Genomic DNA, 12,053 nt, shown 5'->3' on the forward strand with positions numbered 1-12,053 from the left:
CCTTTGCAATTCCCTCCTCTTATATATTAGACAGGCACCATCTGTGTTATCTTTTCGGCACCTTCTGAAGACCTTCTTCTTTCAACAAGCCTTTTAAGTAGGGACCTTATCCCAGTCTGCGTCTTTGTTTGAATTGCTTTTTAATATGTTTTTAAAGCTTTTTAAAAAGATATTTAAAGATGTTTTGTTTGAATATGTTTTTAAAGATGTTTTGTTTTAATAGGTTTTAAAGTATGTTTTTAAAGATGTTTTGTTTTAATAGGTTTTAATGTCTTTCATTTTAGACTGTTTTTAGTGTTTCATTTGCTACCCTGGGTTCCTTCTGGGAGGAAGGGCAGGATATAAATTTAATAAATAAATAATAATAAATAATGTTATGCAGTTTCCCCTAATACTGTATATGCATTTTTGTAAACATTGTTTGGTTGTAGAACTGTATAGCAACATTTCGATAAGTGCAAATTCCAAAGAATAGCTGTATTTTGTTTTGTGTATTGTTTCAGTAAGTGTGAATTTGATAGATTCCTCTTTAAATATGAAGTTAATCAATTTTTTCCCCATATCCCTACTCCCATCCATCCTCTCCCAAGTTCTGGCCCAATGCCTGTACCATGGGTGTGCAACCTGTAACCCTCCAGGTATTGTTATCCAAGTCCCATCATTCCTGGCCACTGGCATACTGGCTGGAGCTGACGGGAGATGGAGTCCAACATCAGCTGAAGGGCCAGACTTTCCCCGTCCATGGCCCACATACTATTCCCTACTGTTGGAGATATTCCTCAAGAGGAAATTCCACAAGCACCATCCCACCATAGCACAATCATAGAGCACATGGGAAAGGACCATAGCTCAGTGGTAGAACAAATTATTTGCATGCAAAAGGTCCCAGGTTCAATCCCTGGCATCTTCCCTGTTGGGTTGGGAAAGAAACCCTGGCGAGCCACTGCCAGTCAGCAACAATACTGAGCCAGATAGACCAATGGTCTAATTTGTATAAGGCAGTTTCCTCTGCTCCTCCCAATACTGGTTTTGCGGGGGTTGGGCAGGAGCCAGGGCTTTAATACCTCCTATCTTTCCGCAAGAATATTTATTCTCTTTACTATTCATTTTGTTTCATGTGCGAATTACTACCCATGAAATATTCCAAAGCAATTAACAATAAACACATCCATAACACAATAAAAACATATATAAAAACAATTTCAAATCCAATTACAGTTACAGACTATTGCCTACAGAGTAGGCAGTCTTTACTGGCAGGAGAAACCCTTTTTTTCTATCCTGATCCAGCAAACACCCTGGGACATCTACATGTTGACACCCAATTTTACAAATACAGGAATCAATAATCCAGAAGCTACCTTTGGAAGCAAGTGACAGGAGAAGGCCCTATCTGCACTGTACATTTAAAGCAGTATTCTACCACTTTAAATAGTCATGGCTTCCCCCTCCAAAAAAATCCTGGGAACTAGTTTGTTAAAGGCACAGGGAATTGTTAGGAGACCTCTATTCTCCTCACAGACCTACAATTCTCTGGGAAAAGGGACTGATTGTTCATAACTAATACAATAAAAATAAAAAAATAATAAAAAAAATTGACCTCCGGTTTGTCATAGTTCAGCTATAAGTCTATAATATATAACAAGCCTGTATCTTATAGATTATAAAATCACCTTCCTCCAGCGGTTATCTTAATTGGTTACAAATCTCATTAACAGCATATCATTTTATTCTTCCACAAAAAGTCAAAGAGAAGTTTCCAATTCTTGAGATATATGTCCATCAATTTTTTTTCTAGATAAACATGTCAATTAATCCAACTCATCAAGTCTACTAAATCCAGTAATTTCAAATCGCTCTTCTTCCATTATCCGTATTGGTTCCATCTTCCATCTTTACGCGCCCAATAATCTTGCTGTCATAGTCATATAATAAGAGTCTGATAGGAATTTCCTTTTTCACAGATATTTTCTTGCCATCAGTTCCGAACATATCACTGAAGTATTGTTGCAAAGCCGCATCTCTGTTCCTCTTTTTTATATGATACACTAGCACATCTCTTGAAGATTTTTCCATTGACACAAAACAGGGATTAATTCTGTTAGCTTTCTCCATTTCAAGTTCCATCAAATCCTTCCAGTCCAGGAATTTTTTTGAACCGATAATATCTTTATCTCCAATCTCTTCAATTCCTTCAGTGACAGCGCTGAGTTCCAAACCGTAATATTTGTCTCCAGAATCCATCACAGCCAGGAAATCCAAATCTTTTTCCATATCCATATTTAATCCAATCTCCATAGTTTGAACCTTGCCTTTAATTTCTCTTTCATCCTTTTTTGGTTTTCCAGATCCATCTTTATTCTCCTTTCTCATAGAATCCTGAATTTCTTTCAGCTCCTGTCTCATTTCGTCAAATTCAATTCTCCACGCTTGACTATTATTTCTCAGTTCTTGTTTTATTGACTTAATCCCATTCATTATTTTCTGAAACATGTCTAAAGATAAAGTCCCTTCTTGTACATCCATGATCTTCTTAATTGTCATTCTTAAAGCCAAAGGAACAAAACTCCTTCAATTTTCAATGTCCCAAGCAAAGAGCAGTTTATTTCTTTATCCAGTTACAAAGGAGTTAATCTTTCCAACCAACTGGCGTCACACTCTAGACAGCCCTTATCTCTTATATGCCCAGAAATGCAAAAACAGCTTTAGTTCACAGCGTCCAAAAAACTAGTAGCAGAAAAAATGAGCAGATTCGTCAAAAAAAAAAAAGTAGATCAGAAAAAATAGTCCCAGACATATATTACACCAAAGTCTTATAAGTCAAAAAGAAAACCCTCATCCGTTGTAATCTTTATAATGATATTTTCCATGTCAGCTTTTTGCAATAAAAAAAGATCGGCTATTTTTATTTTCTTCCCCCTTAGTTCCATGAGTAAAAAAGAAGGAAAGGTTTGGCTCACCCAGGTTTTCTTAATTGCTGATTCTCTGACAAATCTCTTTAGCTGTGTAGATAAGAAAATGATAAGCGTAGACAGGAGGATGCTTGCCTGTTAAACAGTTTTCCTTTAAAAAAAAAAACGGGTCACTTTTTCAGCTGAGCTAGCTAGAAATCCTCGCTCCATCCGAGCTGCTGGAAGACCTTCTTTCACAGACAATTCTGACGAATTCCAGTCTCCAACAATCACAACAAAGCTGTGTGGGAAATCTCACGTTTCTTCCTTATCCGGAAGAAATTATCCCCAGTCAAAAAAGACCCTTCTGACTGGATTTAAAACTGAAAAAGTTTCATCCAAGACGGGAGCCGTCTCAGAGGCTGCGCAGGCGGAGGGATCCTCCTGGGAAGTCGGAAAAGGGACTGATTGTTAAACCATTCTTGTACATGTAGCTTTGTGCGGGGAGCAGAGGTTTCCTAACAACTCTCAGCACCCTTCACAAATTACACTTCCCAGGATTCTTTAAGGTGATATAATGCTGCTTTAAATGAATTCTACAGATAGGGCCTAAGTGAGCACTGCTGCATTACCATATTCTGCATCTAAAAGTAAATTCACAGCATACATCTTATTGATGACCTGCCCTGATAGATCAGAATTAGATGTGCTGTACTAACCCCTGCAAGCTATGTGTATCCTGAGCTGACCCATCATGCTAACCCACTTGTCTGCACACCCAAAGGAGATAAAAACAAGCATAGCACTGAATAGTCTATCTGCATGACTGTAAGTACAGTGTTAGCACAAGGCCCTTTAGCCCATCACATTTTCCTTTTTGGAAAATCATTCTTGAACTTCCAATCTGGGCTAAACCAGAGAAATTTCCATACAGATTTATTCTCAGTACATACTGCATTTTAAACCTCTTTCATGATCTCCCCATAGTTACCTTTTCCCAAAAAAACTTTAACACCGCAAATATTATAGTCTTTCTTGATAAGGAAAATGATTGAAGAAGCCAGACACATTGTACAGGAGGAGAAAGACTCTGCAGATGCCAGTTTTGAGGTGTGGCTGGCTCTGCGCCTTCTACTCTGCAAGTGAACAAATATTATTTAGTTAGTTTCTAACACCTGCTGCATGGTGCTAAGACCTGACAGGATCAGGCTGACAGTGAAGAGTAGAAGCTTAAAATTAGCCATCCTATTAGTTAAAAGTTTCCTGCAGAACTTAGGCTTGAGCTGCTCAGCTAATGCAATGTCCACCAAATTAGTTTTGCTTCTGTTTGTTGTGTAATTAGTAAAATGTCCACTCTGGTCCATTTATCTCCTCTCCTGGTGCCCATGATGTGTTAATGCTACTTGGATGCAAAAGATTTCTACATTCATTTTGTAATGCATGTCAGCGTTAGCCAGGGAGACCTGATCTATGGTGAAGGTCTGGGATAATGAAGTTCCTGCCTCTTGGAGTTTAGAATCGTTATGATTCAGCACCATCGGCTCAGTTTTATGGAGACTGAAAGCTACTTCATTACACAAGTGGGAAGTAAAAATGTGTGTCCGACTGATGTGGCTTCGTCCCATAATGGAAACAAATTAAAACATAATTGCATACTCCTCTGTTATACTCAGCTAGCTGCCAAGCTGGGAGATTTGGGGCTTTTGTAATAGGGGGTAGGAACAAATTCCTATTTCCTTCAATCAAGGAATGGCTCATTCGGTCAGTCCACCATGCTGTAGTGTTGGCACTAGGCCTCAGCAAGGGATAGGGATGGATCAGTCTGTGCTCAGTCTGTGTCAATTCTACATGTGTTCATTCATAAATCTGTGCTGTTTCATTTCCACATGAATCTGTGTTTTTTTTAAAAAAAATCTGTACCTTATATTACAAAATAATTATTTTGATCTTATTTTATTTCAATATATGCATTTCTAAATGTATTTTATTTTAAGATGTGAATTTTTACACATGATACATTTTTGAGCCAAATACTTTATTCAAAATTTGGAGATGTGAAATCTGAAGGATTTCGATCTATTAGTCCTGGAGGTACAAATTACGTTGTGGCACTTAAAAATGTGGATCAAATGACATGCTTCTCCATTGTTACCAAAACATTGCATTGGCAAAGGTCAACTAGACATTTGGATTTCCCCTCACATTGATTTGTTCCTCTGCAAGAAGACCAGGCCAGCATCGCATGTTTAGAACCACTGCATCATGTCACACAACAACCTGTATTTACATGAAGACTTGAGCAAAGATGAGAAACAGCACAGGGCAGTGGACTGCATAAGAACATAAGGAAAGCTTACTAGATCAAGCCAATGGCCCATCTAGTCCAGCATCTTGTTCTCACAGTGGCCACCCAGATGTCTGCAGGAAGCCCACAATCAAGACCTGAATGCAACTGGTATTCAGAAGCAACTGGTATTCAGAAGCAACTGGTATAGAAGCATGCTACCTCCGATAGTGGAGGCAGAGAGCAGAAAGCCTGAGTAACAGTCTAGTAGGGGAATATTAGAAGCTGTCTTCTATTGTGTCAGACCATTGGTCCTTCTAGTGCAGTATTGTCTATGCTGACTGGAACTGGCTATCCAGGATTTCAGACAGGATGTTCCTACTTGGAGATGGCAGGGAATTAACCTGGGACCTTCTGCATGCAAAGCAGATGCTGTACCCCTGAGCTACAGCCTTTTCCTGTATTTTGTGTGCCTGTGGAATTGGAAAACGTGGGTCAGTGTGGGTTAGGAAATAGAGTACCAAATTTTGATTGGAGAGATCTTAGTTCAAATTCCTGCTCATTCATTAAATCCACTTGATCAGACTATGCAATCTTACAGTGTTGTTGAGGATAAAACAGAACAGTATCTTGCCCTGAACTCTGAATTAGGTGTGGGACCTGTGCTGGAAAGCAAAGCCAACAGGATGAGTCTGGTGATGTATTTTCAAATACCATGTCTAGTTAATAATCTGGTTGCTGCAGTTTGAACAAGCTGAAGCTTCCAGGCACTTTTCAAAGGCAATCCCACATAGAGTGCATTGTAGCAGTCAAGCTGTGATGTAACTAAGGCATGTTTCACCATAACCAGATCCTCACAGCACAACTCTCCTATGGAGGGAATTAATATTGCGTTATCCCAGTCAGTGAATTAAGGGAGGGCTAGAAAATTGTGTTAGGCCAGCCCATAACTTCATGACTGAGCATGAGTTTGATCGCAGGACTCTTGGGTCCATGGCTACCATGCTAGGTCTGGGCCCATGCTAATGGGTGCATGCTGATTTTATGCTCCACCATGTAGAACAATCTCTGTTCCATCACTAGACAAAAAACAAGCTAATCAACAAGTCTACTCGAGCAGTTTGGACTGCATATTTCCTGTGTTTAAAACTGTTTTTTGTACATGGGACTATTGTAGAATTTGAATTTTTAAAAGCCTCTTTGACAATAGTTAAGAACCAAAAAAATAAAATGATTAATGGCCTAATTGCAGATGAAATTTAGAGCTGCCATTAATCAGATTCAGCCATCTGGCTTCTCACTGCCAGCACCAGGAAGTGGCAGATTCTTTAGCAACGTGAAGAGCTTCATATATTCTTCCCTGTCAAGAGACAGGTCTGCCAAAAGATAACAGTGTGGTTGAATCTGATTGGTTTTCTAGTACAAGTGAAGATGCCAGGAAAGGAGAATTTATGGGAAGAAATAAATATCCGTGATTGTCCTCCATGCTGTGGAGGCTGGTCCTTTAAGGCAAATGGTGCACTGCCCCATTAGCCTCAGTCTGTCCTCAGCCAGCCCCCCACCTGCCTGCCTTCTTACTAACAACCAGTCCAAGGGGTGGTATTGCCTGTCAGTTTCCTCCTCCTCAGTCTCAGTGTTGCCCTTGTAGAACTCTGCAGGGAGAAGGATGGCCAGAGGGAACAAAACTTGAATTAGCTGACTCTGTCTGTCATTGGTTCTGACTCCACATAGTGTTCGTTTCCCTGACTTCTGCCCCACCAGTCCCAATGGGCACCTGTCACCCAGAACAGCATGTTCTCTGGGGCAACATCAGGTCTCTGGAGGTGGCAATAACTCTCTCAAAAGGAATAATGGAGACTTCCAAAGAGGTAAGATGAGATGACATTGAGGCTCAGAAAAGAAGCAAGGCCCCTGGTGCATGAGGTTCTGCAGAAGCAACCTGCTGTGGTTCAAATGCCATTATTTGGAATGCATGAAGTGATAGGAATCAAAGCCTAATACAGTCAGCTGAAGTTTCTGGTTGATTCATCCCCGCCTAGTCCATAGTGTTCTCATTTGTAAGGAGATGGGTCTGATTTTTATTCATTGTTCTACCCCTTTTGGAGTCATTTGCAGAAAATAATAGCAGCAGTCACAACATGTCATTTTAGAACTGCAACTCTGGGGGCTGCAAACTACATCCTTGGGGCCAAACTACATGTAACATTGGAGATCCATGATTGGGCTGATTTTATTTTTACTTTAAACTAGTCCTGTATGAGAGAGATGAAAAGAGAAAGTGAGAGAGATTTTGAACAGAACAGTGCTGCTGGAGAAGGGGGATTGTACTTTGAGGTGTAATTTAGATTGGGAAAGTGACACAGGAGGAAAACATTAACCTTCTTTTCCCCACTGCCCTGCTAACAATTAAATTCTCACCATCACCACCCCTGCTGATGCTCTATAGTGAAAATACCAGTGTTGGTATTTTGTATGGCTCTCTAGCGTTGGCACAAGTAGCTTGGTACTTAAGCCTAACAAGTAATGCATTAATGGAGTCAGCAGTTTACTCCTTTCTTGTGAACCTAAAGGCAGCAACACCTATGGTGGCTTTCAAGATAGACCTTTTCTCTGGAATTGTCATATTTTGTTCAGTCACTTTGGAGAATCTAGGGGACATCATTGACTTCTGGTATTTTTTGTGTCGTACCTGTGTTTTGTCCAGAACTTGTTTGTGGAGATATTTTCCAGTAAAATACAAATGTAGCACCAGACTGTCTAAAGTGGATTGGCAAAGTGCTCTAGAAGCTTTTAAAAGGGCTACATTGCCTTTACTTAAAAGCTTTCTCCTTGCAGGTGTTGCCCTTTTCATTACTTTGTGAACAACACAGGTGAAGGATTAATTTATCCCTTCATTAGTCAGTTCTGTTCCTCATGGGGCACTTAAGGGGGAATTCATCATAATCATCCAGCTGTGCTGATCAGGAAACAATAAAAGAGACAGAACCTATAAGGAGGCAGCTACCCATTAATGTTGCTCGGGTCCTTTGCTGAATTGAACCTACTAGTTAGGAAGCATTATAAAAGGATTTTCATCATGCAGAAAGGTATTTTTGATAATATCCTAGCACCATATTAAGTTCTGCATGGAACAATCATTTACATTTTCTTCTGGCTGAGTATGGCAAGCAATACCATCACAATGCTAAAGGGGCCCAGTTTGGAAGCAACTACCCTGTGGCTTTTGACTTGGAGCTTCTATTCTTGCAGTCAGTCATTCCTGTATGTGAGGAGCAATAATAAGTACTGACAGAAATGTCCTGTATACACGCTCAAGGGCAGTTTAACTAATCAACATTTACACAGTTTTGAGATGAATTCTGACACTGAAATTGAGCACTGGTAATACCTATCAAACCCTCATGTAGTTGTCTAGACCTCTCCACACTAGGACCTACATCCTGACTCAGGTTTCTCATCTAGACTACAGCCTCTGCCCCTGCCAGTCTCCTCTACTTCCAGCCAACTGCAGCCTTACCAACCACTGTGACCTAATCAGTCAGTAATGATCACAACAGTAATTTCTTATTTCTGTCCCACTCTTCTACGTTTGTACCCAGAATGTGTTCCAACAAATGCTTGAAACCAAAACAGTTGTTTTTATTTATTTATTTATTTATTATCTGATTTCTATCCCGCCCTTCCTCCCAGCAGGAGCAATTATAAAATGCAATATAAAAAATCAGAATAAATAACAGCATTGAAAACATCAAATACAGTTGATATTAAAATAGGCATCCGTTGAAAAAAATACACATCAAAAGCCTGCAAAAATGGACAAGTGTTGTCCATTTCTAGCAGATGACACTCAAAGAGGTGCCTGACACATCTCAATTAGAAGGGTGTTCCAGAGTAGTTGCAACACTACAGAGAAGACTTTGTTTCTTGTGCTCACCCATCAGACATCTCAAGCTGGCACCAAGAACAGAGTCTCTGAAGCCAGTCTTAATGTCTAGACAGGGCTACATGAGGGTAAACAGTCCCTGAGTTAATAATATCCTAGATCACTGAGAACTGTAAATGCAAAAACCAACTAACTGAACTGAGCCCAAAAGGAAATGAGTAACACATGTAACTGACATTAAAATCAGTCTTACATGTTCTGATCTACTGTACAGTCTCCAGAAAATGTCAGCTCCCAACAGGTTCCTGGTCTGACTCTGCAACCTATGGGCAGTATGTATCACAGGGAGCCTGTAACCCTTGGCAACGTTCAAACTCCTTGAATGTAGTATCATGCTGGCCCAGCCTATTTCCTTCATGCCTAACCAGCCTCTAGTTGGAACCAATGCTTGGAGAAGAGCTTACACACATGCACATGCACACCACAGGAGCCAAATGCATGCAAACCCAGTTGGTGCAATGCTGTACAGAAAGCATGAATTGGGCATATTTGCTATGGGATCTAGCATATAGGACACAATGCAGATGTAAATGTCAATGAGTGAAGCATAGGTGAGGGCCCCAAGGGCGCAATTCTGATCCCTCACAGCATGGTGCATTTCAGTGTCTGCATATAGGGCTTGTAGCAGCGGCAGGGGAAAATATTATTAAACACATGGTGAAAATTCTTACTCCTGGCCACTATTGCAATGTATCTAAGAGCATCCTTTCAGTGGGAATAGAATTGGGCTTTGTGCCTGCTTACCATATGCAAAATTGAGAGCGGTACTGACTTAGCTAATGGCTGAATGATGTTTGTAAGATGCTTAGGAGCAAGCGGTTATGTAAATGCTAATGTCATGCTGCAGCAAAAATTGAAAGCTTCCCTGCTACAGGAAAGGGCACACAACGCATCCCTTTATGACCTTCACAGTTTCTGTCCCTCATAGAACAGATTCTTCAATGGGGGGAGCAAAGCCTTTGCTGATCCTCAGGGAGTCACATGCCTTCCCCTAAACATTTACAATGAGGCTTCTGCTAATCTCAAATGTGAAAATTAATCCATATGTCTCTTTAATAACATTTCTCAATGGGAAGAGAGGAGTTGGAGGACAGCTGCTGGTTCACATAATTCATAGTTATGTGTATTTTTTTTAATCTATGCTCTTCTATCTCACATTCATCTGAAGTACATTACTGCTGTAGTACATTTATGCTCTATCTGCATAGCAAGATCAGCCACTAGATTTATTGATAAAAAGAGCCTCCAATGACAAGCCTTAACTGGTTCATACTTGCCAGTGAGTTCTTCAGGTGTGTGGGACACCACACCAGCAAGCTCACAGCCACGAGGTGCAAAAGCAAAGCAAAAACACTGCATGCACAAACCTAGGAGCAGCATATGTGTCATGATGACCCTAGAGTCCAGCTCTCCATCTTTGGGTGATGACACTGGAAACATCAGAATGACAGGTGGATTTGTCCTCAGAACCAGCCTCAGACAGGCCTGGAAGCGCCAGTGCAGGGGGAGTCCTAAGGTACCTCTCTGGCCTAAGGAGCACCTCAGGGCGGTTCTTCTCTGAATTAGGATAACTGGTGTTACAGTGCTCAGACTCTAGTCCCAAAGCCCCAATAGAATTATGATGTCCTCTGTGCCATTGAAATCAATAACTATTGAAACAGGCTAGGCCCCTTTAACTGAAGAGGCTTTACTCATTGGGAGTGGAGCTAGTCACCTAGACAGCACTGCAGATCTCTTTAAGGCTCAGTTTGCTTGTTGCTGAGACAACATTTGAGCCACCTTGTATGATTTGCCACCCTGAGGTTCACGAGTGGCATTATCTGCTTTGCTTGACATTGCCTTATTGGAGCCTGACCTGACCTTTGCTTTACATTGTCTGATCCAAACTTGCCTGAACTTGCTTGACTCTGTCTTGTTATCCTTACCAGGTGCCTAGCAACCCCTTCCTCAGAGTAAACCTCTATCCATCTGAAACTATCTCTTGGATCAGAGCAATATAAAGCATCAGCCATTTCTACAGAACTTTAAGGCTTTAAGGCTCAGTTTGCTTGTTGTTGAGACAGCATTTGAGCCACCTTGTATGATTTGCCACCCTGAGGTTCACGAGTGGCATTTCTACAGAACGATAAGGAGATTGCAGAGAAGCTAAATGAATTCTTTGCATCTGTCTTCACAGTGGAAGATATAGGGCAGATCCCTGAACCTGAACTAACATTTGCAGGAAGGGATCCTGAGGAACTAAGACAAATAGTGGTAATGAGAGAGGAAGTTCTAAGCTTAATGGACAATATAAAAACTGACAAATCACCTGGCCCGGATGGCATCCACCCGAGAGTTCTCAAAGAACTCAAAGGTGAAATTGCTGATCTGCTAACTAAAATATGTAACTTGTCCCTCGGGTCCTCCTCCGTGCCTGAGGACTGGAAAGTGGCAAATGTAACGCCAATCTTCAAAAAGGGATCCAGAGGGGATCCCGGAAATTACAGGCCAGTTAGCTTAACTTCTGTCCCTGGAAAACTGGTAGAAAGTATTATTAAAGCTTGATTAACTAAGCACATAGAAGAACAAGCCTTGCTGAAGCAGAGCCAGCATGGCTTCTGCAAGGGAAAGTCCTGTCTCAGTAACCTATTAGAATTCTTTGAGAGTGTCAACAAGCATATAGATAGAGGTGATCCAGTGGACATAGTGTACTTAGACTTTCAAAAAGCGTTTGACAAGGTACCTCACCAAAGGCTTCTGAGGAAGCTTAGCAGTCATGGAATAAGAGGAGAGGTCCTCTTGTGGATAAGGAATTGGTTAAGAAGCAGAAAGCAGAGAGTAGGAATAAACGGACAGTTCTCCCAATGGAGGGCTGTAGAAAGTGGAGTCCCTCAAGGATCGGTATTGGGACCTGTACTTTTCAACTTGTTCATTAATGACCTAGAATTAGGAGTGA

General features: G+C 40.9%; 1 protein-coding gene across 10 annotated transcripts in view; it reads left to right on the forward strand.

Moving 5' to 3' along the window:
* Positions 1-12,053, forward strand: part of SUSD4 (sushi domain containing 4) — a 191,277-nt gene that overhangs the window by 10,968 nt on the left and 168,256 nt on the right. The window contains exon 1 of one of the 10 annotated variants that reach the window (XM_061625105.1): positions 6,884-7,043. The exons of the other annotated variants lie outside the window; for them this stretch is intronic. The gene's annotated coding sequence lies outside the window, so the exon portion shown is untranslated. Of the gene's footprint in view, positions 1-6,883; positions 7,044-12,053 lie in introns of those variants that run through there. 10 annotated transcript variants of the gene reach the window in all.

The sequence above is a fragment of the Rhineura floridana genome, chromosome 4 (assembly GCF_030035675.1).
Source record: "Rhineura floridana isolate rRhiFlo1 chromosome 4, rRhiFlo1.hap2, whole genome shotgun sequence".
Lineage (NCBI taxonomy): Eukaryota > Metazoa > Chordata > Lepidosauria > Squamata > Rhineuridae > Rhineura > Rhineura floridana.